The 17,939-nt window shown below is 45.9% G+C and overlaps 56 non-coding genes and 2 pseudogenes across 56 annotated transcripts; all 58 read left to right on the top strand.

The window, feature by feature from the left end:
- The first annotated feature begins 134 nt into the window (after positions 1–134).
- Positions 135–254, top strand: LOC118959823. The gene has a single exon (XR_005048185.1). It is a non-coding gene; the product is annotated as a 5S ribosomal RNA (ribosomal RNA).
- A 177-nt stretch (positions 255–431) lies between these two features.
- On the top strand, positions 432–551 carry LOC118959822. Its single transcript, XR_005048184.1, has one exon. It is a non-coding gene; the product is annotated as a 5S ribosomal RNA (ribosomal RNA).
- A 177-nt stretch (positions 552–728) lies between these two features.
- Positions 729–847, top strand: LOC118959745. The gene has a single exon (XR_005048106.1). It is a non-coding gene; the product is annotated as a 5S ribosomal RNA (ribosomal RNA).
- Positions 848–1,024: 177 nt separating this feature from the next.
- LOC118959821 lies at positions 1,025–1,144 on the top strand. Its single transcript, XR_005048183.1, has one exon. It is a non-coding gene; the product is annotated as a 5S ribosomal RNA (ribosomal RNA).
- Positions 1,145–1,321: 177 nt separating this feature from the next.
- Positions 1,322–1,440, top strand: LOC118959757. Its single transcript, XR_005048118.1, has one exon. It is a non-coding gene; the product is annotated as a 5S ribosomal RNA (ribosomal RNA).
- Positions 1,441–1,700: 260 nt separating this feature from the next.
- Positions 1,701–1,819, top strand: LOC118959744. Its single transcript, XR_005048105.1, has one exon. It is a non-coding gene; the product is annotated as a 5S ribosomal RNA (ribosomal RNA).
- Positions 1,820–1,996: 177 nt separating this feature from the next.
- On the top strand, positions 1,997–2,116 carry LOC118959820. Its single transcript, XR_005048182.1, has one exon. It is a non-coding gene; the product is annotated as a 5S ribosomal RNA (ribosomal RNA).
- A 177-nt stretch (positions 2,117–2,293) lies between these two features.
- LOC118959743 lies at positions 2,294–2,412 on the top strand. Its single transcript, XR_005048104.1, has one exon. It is a non-coding gene; the product is annotated as a 5S ribosomal RNA (ribosomal RNA).
- Positions 2,413–2,589: 177 nt separating this feature from the next.
- Positions 2,590–2,709, top strand: LOC118959819. The gene has a single exon (XR_005048181.1). It is a non-coding gene; the product is annotated as a 5S ribosomal RNA (ribosomal RNA).
- A 177-nt stretch (positions 2,710–2,886) lies between these two features.
- On the top strand, positions 2,887–3,005 carry LOC118959742. The gene has a single exon (XR_005048103.1). It is a non-coding gene; the product is annotated as a 5S ribosomal RNA (ribosomal RNA).
- A 177-nt stretch (positions 3,006–3,182) lies between these two features.
- LOC118959818 lies at positions 3,183–3,302 on the top strand. Its single transcript, XR_005048180.1, has one exon. It is a non-coding gene; the product is annotated as a 5S ribosomal RNA (ribosomal RNA).
- A 177-nt stretch (positions 3,303–3,479) lies between these two features.
- On the top strand, positions 3,480–3,598 carry LOC118959766. The gene has a single exon (XR_005048127.1). It is a non-coding gene; the product is annotated as a 5S ribosomal RNA (ribosomal RNA).
- A 177-nt stretch (positions 3,599–3,775) lies between these two features.
- LOC118959741 lies at positions 3,776–3,894 on the top strand. The gene has a single exon (XR_005048102.1). It is a non-coding gene; the product is annotated as a 5S ribosomal RNA (ribosomal RNA).
- Positions 3,895–4,071: 177 nt separating this feature from the next.
- On the top strand, positions 4,072–4,190 carry LOC118959740. Its single transcript, XR_005048101.1, has one exon. It is a non-coding gene; the product is annotated as a 5S ribosomal RNA (ribosomal RNA).
- Positions 4,191–4,367: 177 nt separating this feature from the next.
- Positions 4,368–4,487, top strand: LOC118959817. Its single transcript, XR_005048179.1, has one exon. It is a non-coding gene; the product is annotated as a 5S ribosomal RNA (ribosomal RNA).
- A 177-nt stretch (positions 4,488–4,664) lies between these two features.
- On the top strand, positions 4,665–4,783 carry LOC118959765. The gene has a single exon (XR_005048126.1). It is a non-coding gene; the product is annotated as a 5S ribosomal RNA (ribosomal RNA).
- Positions 4,784–4,960: 177 nt separating this feature from the next.
- Positions 4,961–5,079, top strand: LOC118959739. The gene has a single exon (XR_005048100.1). It is a non-coding gene; the product is annotated as a 5S ribosomal RNA (ribosomal RNA).
- A 177-nt stretch (positions 5,080–5,256) lies between these two features.
- LOC118959816 lies at positions 5,257–5,376 on the top strand. Its single transcript, XR_005048178.1, has one exon. It is a non-coding gene; the product is annotated as a 5S ribosomal RNA (ribosomal RNA).
- A 177-nt stretch (positions 5,377–5,553) lies between these two features.
- On the top strand, positions 5,554–5,672 carry LOC118959764. The gene has a single exon (XR_005048125.1). It is a non-coding gene; the product is annotated as a 5S ribosomal RNA (ribosomal RNA).
- A 177-nt stretch (positions 5,673–5,849) lies between these two features.
- LOC118959738 lies at positions 5,850–5,968 on the top strand. Its single transcript, XR_005048099.1, has one exon. It is a non-coding gene; the product is annotated as a 5S ribosomal RNA (ribosomal RNA).
- A 177-nt stretch (positions 5,969–6,145) lies between these two features.
- LOC118959815 lies at positions 6,146–6,265 on the top strand. Its single transcript, XR_005048177.1, has one exon. It is a non-coding gene; the product is annotated as a 5S ribosomal RNA (ribosomal RNA).
- Positions 6,266–6,442: 177 nt separating this feature from the next.
- On the top strand, positions 6,443–6,561 carry LOC118959756. The gene has a single exon (XR_005048117.1). It is a non-coding gene; the product is annotated as a 5S ribosomal RNA (ribosomal RNA).
- A 260-nt stretch (positions 6,562–6,821) lies between these two features.
- On the top strand, positions 6,822–6,940 carry LOC118959737. Its single transcript, XR_005048098.1, has one exon. It is a non-coding gene; the product is annotated as a 5S ribosomal RNA (ribosomal RNA).
- Positions 6,941–7,117: 177 nt separating this feature from the next.
- Positions 7,118–7,237, top strand: LOC118959813. The gene has a single exon (XR_005048175.1). It is a non-coding gene; the product is annotated as a 5S ribosomal RNA (ribosomal RNA).
- A 177-nt stretch (positions 7,238–7,414) lies between these two features.
- LOC118959735 lies at positions 7,415–7,533 on the top strand. The gene has a single exon (XR_005048096.1). It is a non-coding gene; the product is annotated as a 5S ribosomal RNA (ribosomal RNA).
- Positions 7,534–7,710: 177 nt separating this feature from the next.
- On the top strand, positions 7,711–7,830 carry LOC118959812. The gene has a single exon (XR_005048174.1). It is a non-coding gene; the product is annotated as a 5S ribosomal RNA (ribosomal RNA).
- Positions 7,831–8,007: 177 nt separating this feature from the next.
- LOC118959734 lies at positions 8,008–8,126 on the top strand. The gene has a single exon (XR_005048095.1). It is a non-coding gene; the product is annotated as a 5S ribosomal RNA (ribosomal RNA).
- A 177-nt stretch (positions 8,127–8,303) lies between these two features.
- On the top strand, positions 8,304–8,423 carry LOC118959811. The gene has a single exon (XR_005048173.1). It is a non-coding gene; the product is annotated as a 5S ribosomal RNA (ribosomal RNA).
- Positions 8,424–8,600: 177 nt separating this feature from the next.
- LOC118959763 lies at positions 8,601–8,719 on the top strand. The gene has a single exon (XR_005048124.1). It is a non-coding gene; the product is annotated as a 5S ribosomal RNA (ribosomal RNA).
- Positions 8,720–8,896: 177 nt separating this feature from the next.
- On the top strand, positions 8,897–9,015 carry LOC118959733. The gene has a single exon (XR_005048094.1). It is a non-coding gene; the product is annotated as a 5S ribosomal RNA (ribosomal RNA).
- A 177-nt stretch (positions 9,016–9,192) lies between these two features.
- On the top strand, positions 9,193–9,312 carry LOC118959810. Its single transcript, XR_005048172.1, has one exon. It is a non-coding gene; the product is annotated as a 5S ribosomal RNA (ribosomal RNA).
- A 177-nt stretch (positions 9,313–9,489) lies between these two features.
- Positions 9,490–9,608, top strand: LOC118959762. Its single transcript, XR_005048123.1, has one exon. It is a non-coding gene; the product is annotated as a 5S ribosomal RNA (ribosomal RNA).
- A 177-nt stretch (positions 9,609–9,785) lies between these two features.
- LOC118959732 lies at positions 9,786–9,904 on the top strand. Its single transcript, XR_005048093.1, has one exon. It is a non-coding gene; the product is annotated as a 5S ribosomal RNA (ribosomal RNA).
- A 177-nt stretch (positions 9,905–10,081) lies between these two features.
- Positions 10,082–10,201, top strand: LOC118959809. The gene has a single exon (XR_005048171.1). It is a non-coding gene; the product is annotated as a 5S ribosomal RNA (ribosomal RNA).
- Positions 10,202–10,378: 177 nt separating this feature from the next.
- Positions 10,379–10,497, top strand: LOC118959755. The gene has a single exon (XR_005048116.1). It is a non-coding gene; the product is annotated as a 5S ribosomal RNA (ribosomal RNA).
- Positions 10,498–10,757: 260 nt separating this feature from the next.
- Positions 10,758–10,876, top strand: LOC118959731. Its single transcript, XR_005048092.1, has one exon. It is a non-coding gene; the product is annotated as a 5S ribosomal RNA (ribosomal RNA).
- A 177-nt stretch (positions 10,877–11,053) lies between these two features.
- LOC118959851 lies at positions 11,054–11,173 on the top strand (annotated as a pseudogene).
- A 177-nt stretch (positions 11,174–11,350) lies between these two features.
- Positions 11,351–11,469, top strand: LOC118959730. Its single transcript, XR_005048091.1, has one exon. It is a non-coding gene; the product is annotated as a 5S ribosomal RNA (ribosomal RNA).
- Positions 11,470–11,646: 177 nt separating this feature from the next.
- Positions 11,647–11,766, top strand: LOC118959860 (annotated as a pseudogene).
- A 177-nt stretch (positions 11,767–11,943) lies between these two features.
- LOC118959729 lies at positions 11,944–12,062 on the top strand. Its single transcript, XR_005048090.1, has one exon. It is a non-coding gene; the product is annotated as a 5S ribosomal RNA (ribosomal RNA).
- A 177-nt stretch (positions 12,063–12,239) lies between these two features.
- Positions 12,240–12,358, top strand: LOC118959728. The gene has a single exon (XR_005048089.1). It is a non-coding gene; the product is annotated as a 5S ribosomal RNA (ribosomal RNA).
- Positions 12,359–12,535: 177 nt separating this feature from the next.
- On the top strand, positions 12,536–12,654 carry LOC118959767. The gene has a single exon (XR_005048128.1). It is a non-coding gene; the product is annotated as a 5S ribosomal RNA (ribosomal RNA).
- A 177-nt stretch (positions 12,655–12,831) lies between these two features.
- On the top strand, positions 12,832–12,950 carry LOC118959749. The gene has a single exon (XR_005048110.1). It is a non-coding gene; the product is annotated as a 5S ribosomal RNA (ribosomal RNA).
- Positions 12,951–13,127: 177 nt separating this feature from the next.
- On the top strand, positions 13,128–13,247 carry LOC118959808. The gene has a single exon (XR_005048170.1). It is a non-coding gene; the product is annotated as a 5S ribosomal RNA (ribosomal RNA).
- Positions 13,248–13,424: 177 nt separating this feature from the next.
- Positions 13,425–13,544, top strand: LOC118959807. Its single transcript, XR_005048169.1, has one exon. It is a non-coding gene; the product is annotated as a 5S ribosomal RNA (ribosomal RNA).
- A 177-nt stretch (positions 13,545–13,721) lies between these two features.
- Positions 13,722–13,840, top strand: LOC118959727. The gene has a single exon (XR_005048088.1). It is a non-coding gene; the product is annotated as a 5S ribosomal RNA (ribosomal RNA).
- Positions 13,841–14,100: 260 nt separating this feature from the next.
- LOC118959771 lies at positions 14,101–14,219 on the top strand. Its single transcript, XR_005048132.1, has one exon. It is a non-coding gene; the product is annotated as a 5S ribosomal RNA (ribosomal RNA).
- Positions 14,220–14,479: 260 nt separating this feature from the next.
- Positions 14,480–14,598, top strand: LOC118959726. Its single transcript, XR_005048087.1, has one exon. It is a non-coding gene; the product is annotated as a 5S ribosomal RNA (ribosomal RNA).
- Positions 14,599–14,775: 177 nt separating this feature from the next.
- LOC118959785 lies at positions 14,776–14,895 on the top strand. The gene has a single exon (XR_005048147.1). It is a non-coding gene; the product is annotated as a 5S ribosomal RNA (ribosomal RNA).
- A 177-nt stretch (positions 14,896–15,072) lies between these two features.
- Positions 15,073–15,191, top strand: LOC118959784. Its single transcript, XR_005048146.1, has one exon. It is a non-coding gene; the product is annotated as a 5S ribosomal RNA (ribosomal RNA).
- A 260-nt stretch (positions 15,192–15,451) lies between these two features.
- Positions 15,452–15,570, top strand: LOC118959724. Its single transcript, XR_005048085.1, has one exon. It is a non-coding gene; the product is annotated as a 5S ribosomal RNA (ribosomal RNA).
- Positions 15,571–15,747: 177 nt separating this feature from the next.
- LOC118959754 lies at positions 15,748–15,866 on the top strand. The gene has a single exon (XR_005048115.1). It is a non-coding gene; the product is annotated as a 5S ribosomal RNA (ribosomal RNA).
- Positions 15,867–16,126: 260 nt separating this feature from the next.
- Positions 16,127–16,245, top strand: LOC118959723. Its single transcript, XR_005048084.1, has one exon. It is a non-coding gene; the product is annotated as a 5S ribosomal RNA (ribosomal RNA).
- A 177-nt stretch (positions 16,246–16,422) lies between these two features.
- LOC118959753 lies at positions 16,423–16,541 on the top strand. Its single transcript, XR_005048114.1, has one exon. It is a non-coding gene; the product is annotated as a 5S ribosomal RNA (ribosomal RNA).
- Positions 16,542–16,801: 260 nt separating this feature from the next.
- Positions 16,802–16,920, top strand: LOC118959722. Its single transcript, XR_005048083.1, has one exon. It is a non-coding gene; the product is annotated as a 5S ribosomal RNA (ribosomal RNA).
- Positions 16,921–17,097: 177 nt separating this feature from the next.
- Positions 17,098–17,217, top strand: LOC118959806. Its single transcript, XR_005048168.1, has one exon. It is a non-coding gene; the product is annotated as a 5S ribosomal RNA (ribosomal RNA).
- Positions 17,218–17,394: 177 nt separating this feature from the next.
- On the top strand, positions 17,395–17,513 carry LOC118959752. Its single transcript, XR_005048113.1, has one exon. It is a non-coding gene; the product is annotated as a 5S ribosomal RNA (ribosomal RNA).
- A 177-nt stretch (positions 17,514–17,690) lies between these two features.
- Positions 17,691–17,810, top strand: LOC118959805. Its single transcript, XR_005048167.1, has one exon. It is a non-coding gene; the product is annotated as a 5S ribosomal RNA (ribosomal RNA).
- Positions 17,811–17,939: the final 129 nt, after the last annotated feature.

Below are 17,939 nucleotides of genomic sequence, written 5' to 3'. Positions count from 1 at the left end.
TCCCACAAGGCTGAAATATGTGCCCTCGCTTTGAAATAAGTAAGCAAGGTTAGTTTGTATTTCATCCAACAATCTGTGCTACAAATTATGGCTACAGTATATGCAATTTCATCCACTTTTTGAGATTGCCTTTTGCTTACGGCCACACCGGCCTGAGTACGCCTGATCTCGTCCGATCTCGGAAGCTAAGCAGGGTCGGGCCTGGTTAGTACTTGGATGGGAGACCCGCCTGGGAATACCAGGTGCTGTAAGCTTTTTGTCACTGCCTTGTGGAATTTCAACTCTTTGTCCGTTTTTTCCCACAAGGCTGAAATATGTGCCCTCGCTTTGAAATAAGTAAGCAAGGTTAGTTTGTATTTCATCCAACAATCTGTGCTACAAATTATGGCTACAGTATATGCAATTTCATCCACTTTTTGAGATTGCCTTTCGCTTACGGCCACACCGGCCTGAGTACGCCTGATCTCGTCCGATCTCGGAAGCTAAGCAGGGTCGGGCCTGGTTAGTACTTGGATGGGAGACCCGCCTGGGAATACCAGGTGCTGTAAGCTTTTTGTCACTGCCTTGTGGAATTTCAACTCTTTGTCCGTTTTTTCCCACAAGGCTGAAATATGTGCCCTCGCTTTGAAATAAGTAAGCAAGGTTAGTTTGTATTTCATCCAACAATCTGTGCTACAAATTATGGCTACAGTATATGCAATTTCATCCACTTTTTGAGATTGCCTTTCGCTTACGGCCACACCGGCCTGAGTACGCCTGATCTCGTCCGATCTCGGAAGCTAAGCAGGGTCGGGCCTGGTTAGTACTTGGATGGGAGACCGCCTGGGAATACCAGGTGCTGTAAGCTTTTTGTCACTGCCTTGTGGAATTTCAACTCTTTGTCCGTTTTTTCCCACAAGGCTGAAATATGTGCCCTCGCTTTGAAATAAGTAAGCAAGGTTAGTTTGTATTTCATCCAACAATCTGTGCTACAAATTATGGCTACAGTATATGCAATTTCATCCACTTTTTGAGATTGCCTTTTGCTTACGGCCACACCGGCCTGAGTACGCCTGATCTCGTCCGATCTCGGAAGCTAAGCAGGGTCGGGCCTGGTTAGTACTTGGATGGGAGACCCGCCTGGGAATACCAGGTGCTGTAAGCTTTTTGTCACTGCCTTGTGGAATTTCAACTCTTTGTCCGTTTTTTCCCACAAGGCTGAAATATGTGCCCTCGCTTTGAAATAAGTAAGCAAGGTTAGTTTGTATTTCATCCAACAATCTGTGCTACAAATTATGGCTACAGTATATGCAATTTCATCCACTTTTTGAGATTGCCTTTCGCTTACGGCCACACCGGCCTGAGTACGCCTGATCTCGTCCGATCTCGGAAGCTAAGCAGGGACGGGCCTGGTTAGTACTTGGATGGGAGACCGCCTGGGAATACCAGGTGCTGTAAGCTTTTTGTCACTGCCTTGTGGAATTTCAACTCTTTGTCCGTTTTTTCCCACAAGGCTGAAATATGTGCCCTCGCTTTGAAATAAGTAAGCAAGGTTAGTTTGTATTTCATCCAACAATCTGTGCTACAAATTATGGCTACAGTATATGCAATTTCTTCCACTTTTTGAGTGACACAAAGATGCTTATCTAAATGGTGGAAATGCAACAGCTGTTAATCAGGCTCACTTTGACTTTACATGGTGCACCAAGAGATAGTTTCTCGCTTACGGCCACACCGGCCTGAGTACGCCTGATCTCGTCCGATCTCGGAAGCTAAGCAGGGTCGGGCCTGGTTAGTACTTGGATGGGAGACCGCCTGGGAATACCAGGTGCTGTAAGCTTTTTGTCACTGCCTTGTGGAATTTCAACTCTTTGTCCGTTTTTTCCCACAAGGCTGAAATATGTGCCCTCGCTTTGAAATAAGTAAGCAAGGTTAGTTTGTATTTCATCCAACAATCTGTGCTACAAATTATGGCTACAGTATATGCAATTTCATCCACTTTTTGAGATTGCCTTTAGCTTACGGCCACACCGGCCTGAGTACGCCTGATCTCGTCCGATCTCGGAAGCTAAGCAGGGTCGGGCCTGGTTAGTACTTGGATGGGAGACCCGCCTGGGAATACCAGGTGCTGTAAGCTTTTTGTCACTGCCTTGTGGAATTTCAACTCTTTGTCCGTTTTTTCCCACAAGGCTGAAATATGTGCCCTCGCTTTGAAATAAGTAAGCAAGGTTAGTTTGTATTTCATCCAACAATCTGTGCTACAAATTATGGCTACAGTATATGCAATTTCATCCACTTTTTGAGATTGCCTTTCGCTTACGGCCACACCGGCCTGAGTACGCCTGATCTCGTCCGATCTCGGAAGCTAAGCAGGGTCGGGCCTGGTTAGTACTTGGATGGGAGACCGCCTGGGAATACCAGGTGCTGTAAGCTTTTTGTCACTGCCTTGTGGAATTTCAACTCTTTGTCCGTTTTTTCCCACAAGGCTGAAATATGTGCCCTCGCTTTGAAATAAGTAAGCAAGGTTAGTTTGTATTTCATCCAACAATCTGTGCTACAAATTATGGCTACAGTATATGCAATTTCATCCACTTTTTGAGATTGCCTTTAGCTTACGGCCACACCGGCCTGAGTACGCCTGATCTCGTCCGATCTCGGAAGCTAAGCAGGGTCGGGCCTGGTTAGTACTTGGATGGGAGACCCGCCTGGGAATACCAGGTGCTGTAAGCTTTTTGTCACTGCCTTGTGGAATTTCAACTCTTTGTCCGTTTTTTCCCACAAGGCTGAAATATGTGCCCTCGCTTTGAAATAAGTAAGCAAGGTTAGTTTGTATTTCATCCAACAATCTGTGCTACAAATTATGGCTACAGTATATGCAATTTCATCCACTTTTTGAGATTGCCTTTCGCTTACGGCCACACCGGCCTGAGTACGCCTGATCTCGTCCGATCTCGGAAGCTAAGCAGGGTCGGGCCTGGTTAGTACTTGGATGGGAGACCGCCTGGGAATACCAGGTGCTGTAAGCTTTTTGTCACTGCCTTGTGGAATTTCAACTCTTTGTCCGTTTTTTCCCACAAGGCTGAAATATGTGCCCTCGCTTTGAAATAAGTAAGCAAGGTTAGTTTGTATTTCATCCAACAATCTGTGCTACAAATTATGGCTACAGTATATGCAATTTCATCCACTTTTTGAGATTGCCTTTTGCTTACGGCCACACCGGCCTGAGTACGCCTGATCTCGTCCGATCTCGGAAGCTAAGCAGGGTCGGGCCTGGTTAGTACTTGGATGGGAGACCCGCCTGGGAATACCAGGTGCTGTAAGCTTTTTGTCACTGCCTTGTGGAATTTCAACTCTTTGTCCGTTTTTTCCCACAAGGCTGAAATATGTGCCCTCGCTTTGAAATAAGTAAGCAAGGTTAGTTTGTATTTCATCCAACAATCTGTGCTACAAATTATGGCTACAGTATATGCAATTTCATCCACTTTTTGAGATTGCCTTTCGCTTACGGCCTTACCGGCCTGAGTACGCCTGATCTCGTCCGATCTCGGAAGCTAAGCAGGGTCGGGCCTGGTTAGTACTTGGATGGGAGCCCGCCTGGGAATACCAGGTGCTGTAAGCTTTTTGTCACTGCCTTGTGGAATTTCAACTCTTTGTCCGTTTTTTCCCACAAGGCTGAAATATGTGCCCTCGCTTTGAAATAAGTAAGCAAGGTTAGTTTGTATTTCATCCAACAATCTGTGCTACAAATTATGGCTACAGTATATGCAATTTCATCCACTTTTTGAGATTGCCTTTCGCTTACGGCCACACCGGCCTGAGTACGCCTGATCTCGTCCGATCTCGGAAGCTAAGCAGGGTCGGGCCTGGTTAGTACTTGGATGGGAGACCGCCTGGGAATACCAGGTGCTGTAAGCTTTTTGTCACTGCCTTGTGGAATTTCAACTCTTTGTCCGTTTTTTCCCACAAGGCTGAAATATGTGCCCTCGCTTTGAAATAAGTAAGCAAGGTTAGTTTGTATTTCATCCAACAATCTGTGCTACAAATTATGGCTACAGTATATGCAATTTCATCCACTTTTTGAGATTGCCTTTTGCTTACGGCCACACCGGCCTGAGTACGCCTGATCTCGTCCGATCTCGGAAGCTAAGCAGGGTCGGGCCTGGTTAGTACTTGGATGGGAGACCGCCTGGGAATACCAGGTGCTGTAAGCTTTTTGTCACTGCCTTGTGGAATTTCAACTCTTTGTCCGTTTTTTCCCACAAGGCTGAAATATGTGCCCTCGCTTTGAAATAAGTAAGCAAGGTTAGTTTGTATTTCATCCAACAATCTGTGCTACAAATTATGGCTACAGTATATGCAATTTCATCCACTTTTTGAGATTGCCTTTTGCTTACGGCCACACCGGCCTGAGTACGCCTGATCTCGTCCGATCTCGGAAGCTAAGCAGGGTCGGGCCTGGTTAGTACTTGGATGGGAGACCCGCCTGGGAATACCAGGTGCTGTAAGCTTTTTGTCACTGCCTTGTGGAATTTCAACTCTTTGTCCGTTTTTTCCCACAAGGCTGAAATATGTGCCCTCGCTTTGAAATAAGTAAGCAAGGTTAGTTTGTATTTCATCCAACAATCTGTGCTACAAATTATGGCTACAGTATATGCAATTTCATCCACTTTTTGAGATTGCCTTTCGCTTACGGCCTTACCGGCCTGAGTACGCCTGATCTCGTCCGATCTCGGAAGCTAAGCAGGGTCGGGCCTGGTTAGTACTTGGATGGGAGCCCGCCTGGGAATACCAGGTGCTGTAAGCTTTTTGTCACTGCCTTGTGGAATTTCAACTCTTTGTCCGTTTTTTCCCACAAGGCTGAAATATGTGCCCTCGCTTTGAAATAAGTAAGCAAGGTTAGTTTGTATTTCATCCAACAATCTGTGCTACAAATTATGGCTACAGTATATGCAATTTCATCCACTTTTTGAGATTGCCTTTCGCTTACGGCCACACCGGCCTGAGTACGCCTGATCTCGTCCGATCTCGGAAGCTAAGCAGGGTCGGGCCTGGTTAGTACTTGGATGGGAGACCGCCTGGGAATACCAGGTGCTGTAAGCTTTTTGTCACTGCCTTGTGGAATTTCAACTCTTTGTCCGTTTTTTCCCACAAGGCTGAAATATGTGCCCTCGCTTTGAAATAAGTAAGCAAGGTTAGTTTGTATTTCATCCAACAATCTGTGCTACAAATTATGGCTACAGTATATGCAATTTCATCCACTTTTTGAGATTGCCTTTTGCTTACGGCCACACCGGCCTGAGTACGCCTGATCTCGTCCGATCTCGGAAGCTAAGCAGGGTCGGGCCTGGTTAGTACTTGGATGGGAGACCCGCCTGGGAATACCAGGTGCTGTAAGCTTTTTGTCACTGCCTTGTGGAATTTCAACTCTTTGTCCGTTTTTTCCCACAAGGCTGAAATATGTGCCCTCGCTTTGAAATAAGTAAGCAAGGTTAGTTTGTATTTCATCCAACAATCTGTGCTACAAATTATGGCTACAGTATATGCAATTTCATCCACTTTTTGAGATTGCCTTTCGCTTACGGCCTTACCGGCCTGAGTACGCCTGATCTCGTCCGATCTCGGAAGCTAAGCAGGGTCGGGCCTGGTTAGTACTTGGATGGGAGCCCGCCTGGGAATACCAGGTGCTGTAAGCTTTTTGTCACTGCCTTGTGGAATTTCAACTCTTTGTCCGTTTTTTCCCACAAGGCTGAAATATGTGCCCTCGCTTTGAAATAAGTAAGCAAGGTTAGTTTGTATTTCATCCAACAATCTGTGCTACAAATTATGGCTACAGTATATGCAATTTCATCCACTTTTTGAGATTGCCTTTCGCTTACGGCCACACCGGCCTGAGTACGCCTGATCTCGTCCGATCTCGGAAGCTAAGCAGGGTCGGGCCTGGTTAGTACTTGGATGGGAGACCGCCTGGGAATACCAGGTGCTGTAAGCTTTTTGTCACTGCCTTGTGGAATTTCAACTCTTTGTCCGTTTTTTCCCACAAGGCTGAAATATGTGCCCTCGCTTTGAAATAAGTAAGCAAGGTTAGTTTGTATTTCATCCAACAATCTGTGCTACAAATTATGGCTACAGTATATGCAATTTCATCCACTTTTTGAGATTGCCTTTTGCTTACGGCCACACCGGCCTGAGTACGCCTGATCTCGTCCGATCTCGGAAGCTAAGCAGGGTCGGGCCTGGTTAGTACTTGGATGGGAGACCCGCCTGGGAATACCAGGTGCTGTAAGCTTTTTGTCACTGCCTTGTGGAATTTCAACTCTTTGTCCGTTTTTTCCCACAAGGCTGAAATATGTGCCCTCGCTTTGAAATAAGTAAGCAAGGTTAGTTTGTATTTCATCCAACAATCTGTGCTACAAATTATGGCTACAGTATATGCAATTTCATCCACTTTTTGAGATTGCCTTTCGCTTACGGCCACACCGGCCTGAGTACGCCTGATCTCGTCCGATCTCGGAAGCTAAGCAGGGACGGGCCTGGTTAGTACTTGGATGGGAGACCGCCTGGGAATACCAGGTGCTGTAAGCTTTTTGTCACTGCCTTGTGGAATTTCAACTCTTTGTCCGTTTTTTCCCACAAGGCTGAAATATGTGCCCTCGCTTTGAAATAAGTAAGCAAGGTTAGTTTGTATTTCATCCAACAATCTGTGCTACAAATTATGGCTACAGTATATGCAATTTCTTCCACTTTTTGAGTGACACAAAGATGCTTATCTAAATGGTGGAAATGCAACAGCTGTTAATCAGGCTCACTTTGACTTTACATGGTGCACCAAGAGATAGTTTCTCGCTTACGGCCACACCGGCCTGAGTACGCCTGATCTCGTCCGATCTCGGAAGCTAAGCAGGGTCGGGCCTGGTTAGTACTTGGATGGGAGACCGCCTGGGAATACCAGGTGCTGTAAGCTTTTTGTCACTGCCTTGTGGAATTTCAACTCTTTGTCCGTTTTTTCCCACAAGGCTGAAATATGTGCCCTCGCTTTGAAATAAGTAAGCAAGGTTAGTTTGTATTTCATCCAACAATCTGTGCTACAAATTATGGCTACAGTATATGCAATTTCATCCACTTTTTGAGATTGCCTTTAGCTTACGGCCACACCGGCCTGAGTACGCCTGATCTCGTCCGATCTCGGAAGCTAAGCAGGGTCGGGCCTGGTTAGTACTTGGATGGGAGACCCGCCTGGGAATACCAGGTGCTGTAAGCTTTTTGTCACTGCCTTGTGGAATTTCAACTCTTTGTCCGTTTTTTCCCACAAGGCTGAAATATGTGCCCTCGCTTTGAAATAAGTAAGCAAGGTTAGTTTGTATTTCATCCAACAATCTGTGCTACAAATTATGGCTACAGTATATGCAATTTCATCCACTTTTTGAGATTGCCTTTCGCTTACGGCCACACCGGCCTGAGTACGCCTGATCTCGTCCGATCTCGGAAGCTAAGCAGGGTCGGGCCTGGTTAGTACTTGGATGGGAGACCGCCTGGGAATACCAGGTGCTGTAAGCTTTTTGTCACTGCCTTGTGGAATTTCAACTCTTTGTCCGTTTTTTCCCACAAGGCTGAAATATGTGCCCTCGCTTTGAAATAAGTAAGCAAGGTTAGTTTGTATTTCATCCAACAATCTGTGCTACAAATTATGGCTACAGTATATGCAATTTCATCCACTTTTTGAGATTGCCTTTAGCTTACGGCCACACCGGCCTGAGTACGCCTGATCTCGTCCGATCTCGGAAGCTAAGCAGGGTCGGGCCTGGTTAGTACTTGGATGGGAGACCCGCCTGGGAATACCAGGTGCTGTAAGCTTTTTGTCACTGCCTTGTGGAATTTCAACTCTTTGTCCGTTTTTTCCCACAAGGCTGAAATATGTGCCCTCGCTTTGAAATAAGTAAGCAAGGTTAGTTTGTATTTCATCCAACAATCTGTGCTACAAATTATGGCTACAGTATATGCAATTTCATCCACTTTTTGAGATTGCCTTTCGCTTACGGCCACACCGGCCTGAGTACGCCTGATCTCGTCCGATCTCGGAAGCTAAGCAGGGTCGGGCCTGGTTAGTACTTGGATGGGAGACCGCCTGGGAATACCAGGTGCTGTAAGCTTTTTGTCACTGCCTTGTGGAATTTCAACTCTTTGTCCGTTTTTTCCCACAAGGCTGAAATATGTGCCCTCGCTTTGAAATAAGTAAGCAAGGTTAGTTTGTATTTCATCCAACAATCTGTGCTACAAATTATGGCTACAGTATATGCAATTTCATCCACTTTTTGAGATTGCCTTTTGCTTACGGCCACACCGGCCTGAGTACGCCTGATCTCGTCCGATCTCGGAAGCTAAGCAGGGTCGGGCCTGGTTAGTACTTGGATGGGAGACCCGCCTGGGAATACCAGGTGCTGTAAGCTTTTTGTCACTGCCTTGTGGAATTTCAACTCTTTGTCCGTTTTTTCCCACAAGGCTGAAATATGTGCCCTCGCTTTGAAATAAGTAAGCAAGGTTAGTTTGTATTTCATCCAACAATCTGTGCTACAAATTATGGCTACAGTATATGCAATTTCATCCACTTTTTGAGATTGCCTTTCGCTTACGGCCTTACCGGCCTGAGTACGCCTGATCTCGTCCGATCTCGGAAGCTAAGCAGGGTCGGGCCTGGTTAGTACTTGGATGGGAGCCCGCCTGGGAATACCAGGTGCTGTAAGCTTTTTGTCACTGCCTTGTGGAATTTCAACTCTTTGTCCGTTTTTTCCCACAAGGCTGAAATATGTGCCCTCGCTTTGAAATAAGTAAGCAAGGTTAGTTTGTATTTCATCCAACAATCTGTGCTACAAATTATGGCTACAGTATATGCAATTTCATCCACTTTTTGAGATTGCCTTTCGCTTACGGCCACACCGGCCTGAGTACGCCTGATCTCGTCCGATCTCGGAAGCTAAGCAGGGTCGGGCCTGGTTAGTACTTGGATGGGAGACCGCCTGGGAATACCAGGTGCTGTAAGCTTTTTGTCACTGCCTTGTGGAATTTCAACTCTTTGTCCGTTTTTTCCCACAAGGCTGAAATATGTGCCCTCGCTTTGAAATAAGTAAGCAAGGTTAGTTTGTATTTCATCCAACAATCTGTGCTACAAATTATGGCTACAGTATATGCAATTTCATCCACTTTTTGAGATTGCCTTTTGCTTACGGCCACACCGGCCTGAGTACGCCTGATCTCGTCCGATCTCGGAAGCTAAGCAGGGTCGGGCCTGGTTAGTACTTGGATGGGAGACCCGCCTGGGAATACCAGGTGCTGTAAGCTTTTTGTCACTGCCTTGTGGAATTTCAACTCTTTGTCCGTTTTTTCCCACAAGGCTGAAATATGTGCCCTCGCTTTGAAATAAGTAAGCAAGGTTAGTTTGTATTTCATCCAACAATCTGTGCTACAAATTATGGCTACAGTATATGCAATTTCATCCACTTTTTGAGATTGCCTTTCGCTTACGGCCTTACCGGCCTGAGTACGCCTGATCTCGTCCGATCTCGGAAGCTAAGCAGGGTCGGGCCTGGTTAGTACTTGGATGGGAGCCCGCCTGGGAATACCAGGTGCTGTAAGCTTTTTGTCACTGCCTTGTGGAATTTCAACTCTTTGTCCGTTTTTTCCCACAAGGCTGAAATATGTGCCCTCGCTTTGAAATAAGTAAGCAAGGTTAGTTTGTATTTCATCCAACAATCTGTGCTACAAATTATGGCTACAGTATATGCAATTTCATCCACTTTTTGAGATTGCCTTTCGCTTACGGCCACACCGGCCTGAGTACGCCTGATCTCGTCCGATCTCGGAAGCTAAGCAGGGTCGGGCCTGGTTAGTACTTGGATGGGAGACCGCCTGGGAATACCAGGTGCTGTAAGCTTTTTGTCACTGCCTTGTGGAATTTCAACTCTTTGTCCGTTTTTTCCCACAAGGCTGAAATATGTGCCCTCGCTTTGAAATAAGTAAGCAAGGTTAGTTTGTATTTCATCCAACAATCTGTGCTACAAATTATGGCTACAGTATATGCAATTTCATCCACTTTTTGAGATTGCCTTTTGCTTACGGCCACACCGGCCTGAGTACGCCTGATCTCGTCCGATCTCGGAAGCTAAGCAGGGTCGGGCCTGGTTAGTACTTGGATGGGAGACCCGCCTGGGAATACCAGGTGCTGTAAGCTTTTTGTCACTGCCTTGTGGAATTTCAACTCTTTGTCCGTTTTTTCCCACAAGGCTGAAATATGTGCCCTCGCTTTGAAATAAGTAAGCAAGGTTAGTTTGTATTTCATCCAACAATCTGTGCTACAAATTATGGCTACAGTATATGCAATTTCATCCACTTTTTGAGATTGCCTTTCGCTTACGGCCACACCGGCCTGAGTACGCCTGATCTCGTCCGATCTCGGAAGCTAAGCAGGGACGGGCCTGGTTAGTACTTGGATGGGAGACCGCCTGGGAATACCAGGTGCTGTAAGCTTTTTGTCACTGCCTTGTGGAATTTCAACTCTTTGTCCGTTTTTTCCCACAAGGCTGAAATATGTGCCCTCGCTTTGAAATAAGTAAGCAAGGTTAGTTTGTATTTCATCCAACAATCTGTGCTACAAATTATGGCTACAGTATATGCAATTTCTTCCACTTTTTGAGTGACACAAAGATGCTTATCTAAATGGTGGAAATGCAACAGCTGTTAATCAGGCTCACTTTGACTTTACATGGTGCACCAAGAGATAGTTTCTCGCTTACGGCCACACCGGCCTGAGTACGCCTGATCTCGTCCGATCTCGGAAGCTAAGCAGGGTCGGGCCTGGTTAGTACTTGGATGGGAGACCGCCTGGGAATACCAGGTGCTGTAAGCTTTTTGTCACTGCCTTGTGGAATTTCAACTCTTTGTCCGTTTTTTCCCACAAGGCTGAAATATGTGCCCTCGCTTTGAAATAAGTAAGCAAGGTTAGTTTGTATTTCATCCAACAATCTGTGCTACAAATTATGGCTACAGTATATGCAATTTCATCCACTTTTTGAGATTGCCTTTCGCTTACGGCCACACCGGCCTGAGTACGCCTGATCTCGTCCGATCTCGGAAGCTAAGCAGGGTCGGGCCTGGTTAGTACTTGGATGGGAGACCCGCCTGGGAATACTAGGTGCTGTAAGCTTTTTGTCACTGCCTTGTGGAATTTCAACTCTTTGTCCGTTTTTTCCCACAAGGCTGAAATATGTGCCCTCGCTTTGAAATAAGTAAGCAAGGTTAGTTTGTATTTCATCCAACAATCTGTGCTACAAATTATGGCTACAGTATATGCAATTTCATCCACTTTTTGAGATTGCCTTTCGCTTACGGCCACACCGGCCTGAGTACGCCTGATCTCGTCCGATCTCGGAAGCTAAGCAGGGTCGGGCCTGGTTAGTACTTGGATGGGAGACCGCCTGGGAATACCAGGTGCTGTAAGCTTTTTGTCACTGCCTTGTGGAATTTCAACTCTTTGTCCGTTTTTTCCCACAAGGCTGAAATATGTGCCCTCGCTTTGAAATAAGTAAGCAAGGTTAGTTTGTATTTCATCCAACAATCTGTGCTACAAATTATGGCTACAGTATATGCAATTTCATCCACTTTTTGAGATTGCCTTTTGCTTAAAGCCACACCGGCCTGAGTACGCCTGATCTCGTCCGATCTCGGAAGCTAAGCAGGGTCGGGCCTGGTTAGTACTTGGATGGGAGACCCGCCTGGGAATACCAGGTGCTGTAAGCTTTTTGTCACTGCCTTGTGGAATTTCAACTCTTTGTCCGTTTTTTCCCACAAGGCTGAAATATGTGCCCTCGCTTTGAAATAAGTAAGCAAGGTTAGTTTGTATTTCATCCAACAATCTGTGCTACAAATTATGGCTACAGTATATGCAATTTCATCCACTTTTTGAGATTGCCTTTTGCTTACGGCCACACCGGCCTGAGTACGCCTGATCTCGTCCGATCTCGGAAGCTAAGCAGGGTCGGGCCTGGTTAGTACTTGGATGGGAGACCGCCTGGGAATACCAGGTGCTGTAAGCTTTTTGTCACTGCCTTGTGGAATTTCAACTCTTTGTCCGTTTTTTCCCACAAGGCTGAAATATGTGCCCTCGCTTTGAAATAAGTAAGCAAGGTTAGTTTGTATTTCATCCAACAATCTGTGCTACAAATTATGGCTACAGTATATGCAATTTCATCCACTTTTTGAGATTGCCTTTCGCTTACGGCCACACCGGCCTGAGTACGCCTGATCTCGTCCGATCTCGGAAGCTAAGCAGGGTCGGGCCTGGTTAGTACTTGGATGGGAGACCGCCTGGGAATACCAGGTGCTGTAAGCTTTTTGTCACTGCCTTGTGGAATTTCAACTCTTTGTCCGTTTTTTCCCACAAGGCTGAAATATGTGCCCTCGCTTTGAAATAAGTAAGCAAGGTTAGTTTGTATTTCATCCAACAATCTGTGCTACAAATTATGGCTACAGTATATGCAATTTCATCCACTTTTTGAGATTGTCTTTCGCTTACGGCCACACCGGCCTGAGTACGCCTGATCTCGTCCGATCTCGGAAGCTAAGCAGGGTCGGGCCTGGTTAGTACTTGGATGGGAGACCGCCTGGGAATACCAGGTGCTGTAAGATTTTTGTCACTGCCTTGTGGAATTTCAACTCTTTGTCCGTTTTTTCCCACAAGGCTGAAATATGTGCCCTCGCTTTGAAATAAGTAAGCAAGGTTAGTTTGTATTTCATCCAACAATCTGTGCTACAAATTATGGCTACAGTATATGCAATTTCATCCACTTTTTGAGATTGCCTTTCGCTTACGGCCACACCGGCCTGAGTACGCCTGATCTCGTCCGATCTCGGAAGCTAAGCAGGGTCGGGCCTGGTTAGTACCTGGATGGGAGACCGCCTGGGAATACCAGGTGCTGTAAGCTTTTTGTCACTGCCTTGTGGAATTTCAACTCTTTGTCCGTTTTTTCCCACAAGGCTGAAATATGTGCCCTCGCTTTGAAATAAGTAAGCAAGGTTAGTTTGTATTTCATCCAACAATCTGTGCTACAAATTATGGCTACAGTATATGCAATTTCATCCACTTTTTGAGATTGTCTTTCGCTTACGGCCACACCGGCCTGAGTACGCCTGATCTCGTCCGATCTCGGAAGCTAAGCAGGGTCGGGCCTGGTTAGTACTTGGATGGGAGACCCGCCTGGGAATACCAGGTGCTGTAAGCTTTTTGTCACTGCCTTGTGGAATTTCAACTCTTTGTCCGTTTTTTCCCACAAGGCTGAAATATGTGCCCTCGCTTTGAAATAAGTAAGCAAGGTTAGTTTGTATTTCATCCAACAATCTGTGCTACAAATTATGGCTACAGTATATGCAATTTCATCCACTTTTTGAGATTGCCTTTCGCTTACGGCCACACCGGCCTGAGTACGCCTGATCTCGTCCGATCTCGGAAGCTAAGCAGGGTCGGGCCTGGTTAGTACTTGGATGGGAGACCCGCCTGGGAATACCAGGTGCTGTAAGCTTTTTGTCACTGCCTTGTGGAATTTCAACTCTTTGTCCGTTTTTTCCCACAAGGCTGAAATATGTGCCCTCGCTTTGAAATAAGTAAGCAAGGTTAGTTTGTATTTCATCCAACAATCTGTGCTACAAATTATGGCTACAGTATATGCAATTTCATCCACTTTTTGAGATTGCCTTTCGCTTACGGCCACACCGGCCTGAGTACGCCTGATCTCGTCCGATCTCGGAAGCTAAGCAGGGTCGGGCCTGGTTAGTACTTGGATGGGAGACCGCCTGGGAATACCAGGTGCTGTAAGCTTTTTGTCACTGCCTTGTGGAATTTCAACTCTTTGTCCGTTTTTTCCCACAAGGCTGAAATATGTGCCCTCGCTTTGAAATAAGTAAGCAAGGTTAGTTTGTATTTCATCCAACAATCTGTGCTACAAATTATGGCTACAGTATATGCAATTTCTTCCACTTTTTGAGTGACACAAAGATGCTTATCTAAATGGTGGAAATGCAACAGCTGTTAATCAGGCTCACTTTGACTTTACATAGTGCACCAAGAGATAGTTTCTCGCTTACGGCCACACCGGCCTGAGTACGCCTGATCTCGTCCGATCTCGGAAGCTAAGCAGGGTCGGTCCTGGTTAGTACTTGGATGGGAGACCGCCTGGGAATACCAGGTGCTGTAAGCTTTTTGTCACTGCCTTGTGGAATTTCAACTCTTTGTCCGTTTTTTCCCACAAGGCTGAAATATGTGCCCTCGCTTTGAAATAAGTAAGCAAGGTTAGTTTGTATTTCATCCAACAATCTGTGCTACAAATTATGGCTACAGTATATGCAATTTCTTCCACTTTTTGAGTGACACAAAGATGCTTATCTAAATGGTGGAAATGCAACAGCTGTTAATCAGGCTCACTTTGACTTTACATGGTGCACCAAGAGATAGTTTCTCGCTTACGGCCACACCGGCCTGAGTACGCCTGATCTCGTCCGATCTCGGAAGCTAAGCAGGGTCGGGCCTGGTTAGTACTTGGATGGGAGACCGCCTGGGAATACCAGGTGCTGTAAGCTTTTTGTCACTGCCTTGTGGAATTTCAACTCTTTGTCCGTTTTTTCCCACAAGGCTGAAATATGTGCCCTCGCTTTGAAATAAGTAAGCAAGGTTAGTTTGTATTTCATCCAACAATCTGTGCTACAAATTATGGCTACAGTATATGCAATTTCATCCACTTTTTGAGATTGCCTTTTGCTTACGGCCACACCGGCCTGAGTACGCCTGATCTCGTCCGATCTCGGAAGCTAAGCAGGGTCGGGCCTGGTTAGTACTTGGATGGGAGACCCGCCTGGGAATACCAGGTGCTGTAAGCCTTTTGTCACTGCCTTGTGGAATTTCAACTCTTTGTCCGTTTTTTCCCACAAGGCTGAAATATGTGCCCTCGCTTTGAAATAAGTAAGCAAGGTTAGTTTGTATTTCATCCAACAATCTGTGCTACAAATTATGGCTACAGTATATGCAATTTCATCCACTTTTTGAGATTGCCTTTCGCTTACGGCCACACCGGCCTGAGTACGCCTGATCTCGTCCGATCTCGGAAGCTAAGCAGGGTCGGCCCTGGTTAGTACTTGGATGGGAGACCGCCTGGGAATACCAGGTGCTGTAAGCTTTTTGTCACTGCCTTGTGGAATTTCAACTCTTTGTCCGTTTTTTCCCACAAGGCTGAAATATGTGCCCTCGCTTTGAAATAAGTAAGCAAGGTTAGTTTGTATTTCATCCAACAATCTGTGCTACAAATTATGGCTACAGTATATGCAATTTCTTCCACTTTTTGAGTGACACAAAGATGCTTATCTAAATGGTGGAAATGCAACAGCTGTTAATCAGGCTCACTTTGACTTTACATGGTGCACCAAGAGATAGTTTCTCGCTTACGGCCACACCGGCCTGAGTACGCCTGATCTCGTCCGATCTCGGAAGCTAAGCAGGGTCGGGCCTGGTTAGTACTTGGATGGGAGACCGCCTGGGAATACCAGGTGCTGTAAGCTTTTTGTCACTGCCTTGTGGAATTTCAACTCTTTGTCCGTTTTTTCCCACAAGGCTGAAATATGTGCCCTCGCTTTGAAATAAGTAAGCAAGGTTAGTTTGTATTTCATCCAACAATCTGTGCTACAAATTATGGCTACAGTATATGCAATTTCATCCACTTTTTGAGATTGCCTTTTGCTTACGGCCACACCGGCCTGAGTACGCCTGATCTCGTCCGATCTCGGAAGCTAAGCAGGGACGGGCCTGGTTAGTACTTGGATGGGAGACCGCCTGGGAATACCAGGTGCTGTAAGCTTTTTGTCACTGCCTTGTGGAATTTCAACTCTTTGTCCGTTTTTTCCCACAAGGCTGAAATATGTGCCCTCGCTTTGAAATAAGTAAGCAAGGTTAGTTTGTATTTCATCCAACAATCTGTGCTACAAATTATGGCTACAGTATATGTAATTTCTTCCACTTTTTGAGTGACACAAAGATGCTTATCTAAATGGTGGAAATGCAACAGCTGTTAATCAGGCTCACTTTGACTTTACATGGTGCACCAAGAGATAGTTTCTCGCTTACGGCCACACCGGCCTGAGTACGCCTGATCTCGTCCGATCTCGGAAGCTAAGCAGGGTCGGGCCTGGTTAGTACTTGGATGGGAGACCGCCTGGGAATACCAGGTGCTGTAAGCTTTTTGTCACTGCCTTGTGGAATTTCAACTCTTTGTCCGTTTTTTCCCACAAGGCTGAAATATGTGCCCTCGCTTTGAAATAAGTAAGCAAGGTTAGTTTGTATTTCATCCAACAATCTGTGCTACAAATTATGGCTACAGTATATGCAATTTCATCCACTTTTTGAGATTGCCTTTTGCTTACGGCCACACCGGCCTGAGTACGCCTGATCTCGTCCGATCTCGGAAGCTAAGCAGGGACGGGCCTGGTTAGTACTTGGATGGGAGACCGCCTGGGAATACCAGGTGCTGTAAGCTTTTTGTCACTGCCTTGTGGAATTTCAACTCTTTGTCCGTTTTTTCCCACAAGGCTGAAATATGTGCCCTCGCTTTGAAATAAGTAAGCAAGGTTAGTTTGTATTTCATCCAACAATCTGTGCTACAAATTATGGCTACAGTATATGCAATTTCTTCCACTTTTTGAGTGACACAAAGATGCTTATCTAAATGGTGGAAATGCAACAGCTGTTAATCAGGCTCACTTTGACTTTACATGGTGCACCAAGAGATAGTTTCTCGCTTACGGCCACACCGGCCTGAGTACGCCTGATCTCGTCCGATCTCGGAAGCTAAGCAGGGTCGGGCCTGGTTAGTACTTGGATGGGAGACCGCCTGGGAATACCAGGTGCTGTAAGCTTTTTGTCACTGCCTTGTGGAATTTCAACTCTTTGTCCGTTTTTTCCCACAAGGCTGAAATATGTGCCCTCGCTTTGAAATAAGTAAGCAAGGTTAGTTTGTATTTCATCCAACAATCTGTGCTACAAATTATGGCTACAGTATATGCAATTTCATCCACTTTTTGAGATTGCCTTTTGCTTACGGCCACACCGGCCTGAGTACGCCTGATCTCGTCCGATCTCGGAAGCTAAGCAGGGTCGGGCCTGGTTAGTACTTGGATGGGAGACCCGCCTGGGAATACCAGGTGCTGTAAGCTTTTTGTCACTGCCTTGTGGAATTTCAACTCTTTGTCCGTTTTTTCCCACAAGGCTGAAATATGTGCCCTCGCTTTGAAATAAGTAAGCAAGGTTAGTTTGTATTTCATCCAACAATCTGTGCTACAAATTATGGCTACAGTATATGCAATTTCATCCACTTTTTGAGATTGCCTTTCGCTTACGGCCACACCGGCCTGAGTACGCCTGATCTCGTCCGATCTCGGAAGCTAAGCAGGGACGGGCCTGGTTAGTACTTGGATGGGAGACCGCCTGGGAATACCAGGTGCTGTAAGCTTTTTGTCACTGCCTTGTGGAATTTCAACTCTTTGTCCGTTTTTTCCCACAAGGCTGAAATATGTGCCCTCGCTTTGAAATAAGTAAGCAAGGTTAGTTTGTATTTCATCCAACAATCTGTGCTACAAATTATGGCTACAGTATATGCAATTTCATCCACTTTTTGAGATTGCCTTTCGCTTACGGCCACACCGGCCTGAGTACGCCTGATCTCGTCCGATCTCGGAAGCTAAGCAGGGTCGGGCCTGGTTAGTACTTGGATGGGAGACCCGCCTGGGAATACCAGGTGCTGTAAGCTTTTTGTCACTGCCTTGTGGAATTTCAACTCTTTGTCCGTTTTTTCCCACAAGGCTGAAATATGTGCCCTCGCTTTGAAATAAGTAAGCAAGGTTAGTTTGTATTTCATCCAACAATCTGTGCTACAAAT

This window comes from Oncorhynchus mykiss, unplaced genomic scaffold (assembly GCF_013265735.2).
Source record: "Oncorhynchus mykiss isolate Arlee unplaced genomic scaffold, USDA_OmykA_1.1 un_scaffold_567, whole genome shotgun sequence".
NCBI classification, from domain to species: domain Eukaryota; kingdom Metazoa; phylum Chordata; class Actinopteri; order Salmoniformes; family Salmonidae; genus Oncorhynchus; species Oncorhynchus mykiss.
This window is presented reverse-complemented; position numbering and strand designations above follow the sequence as displayed.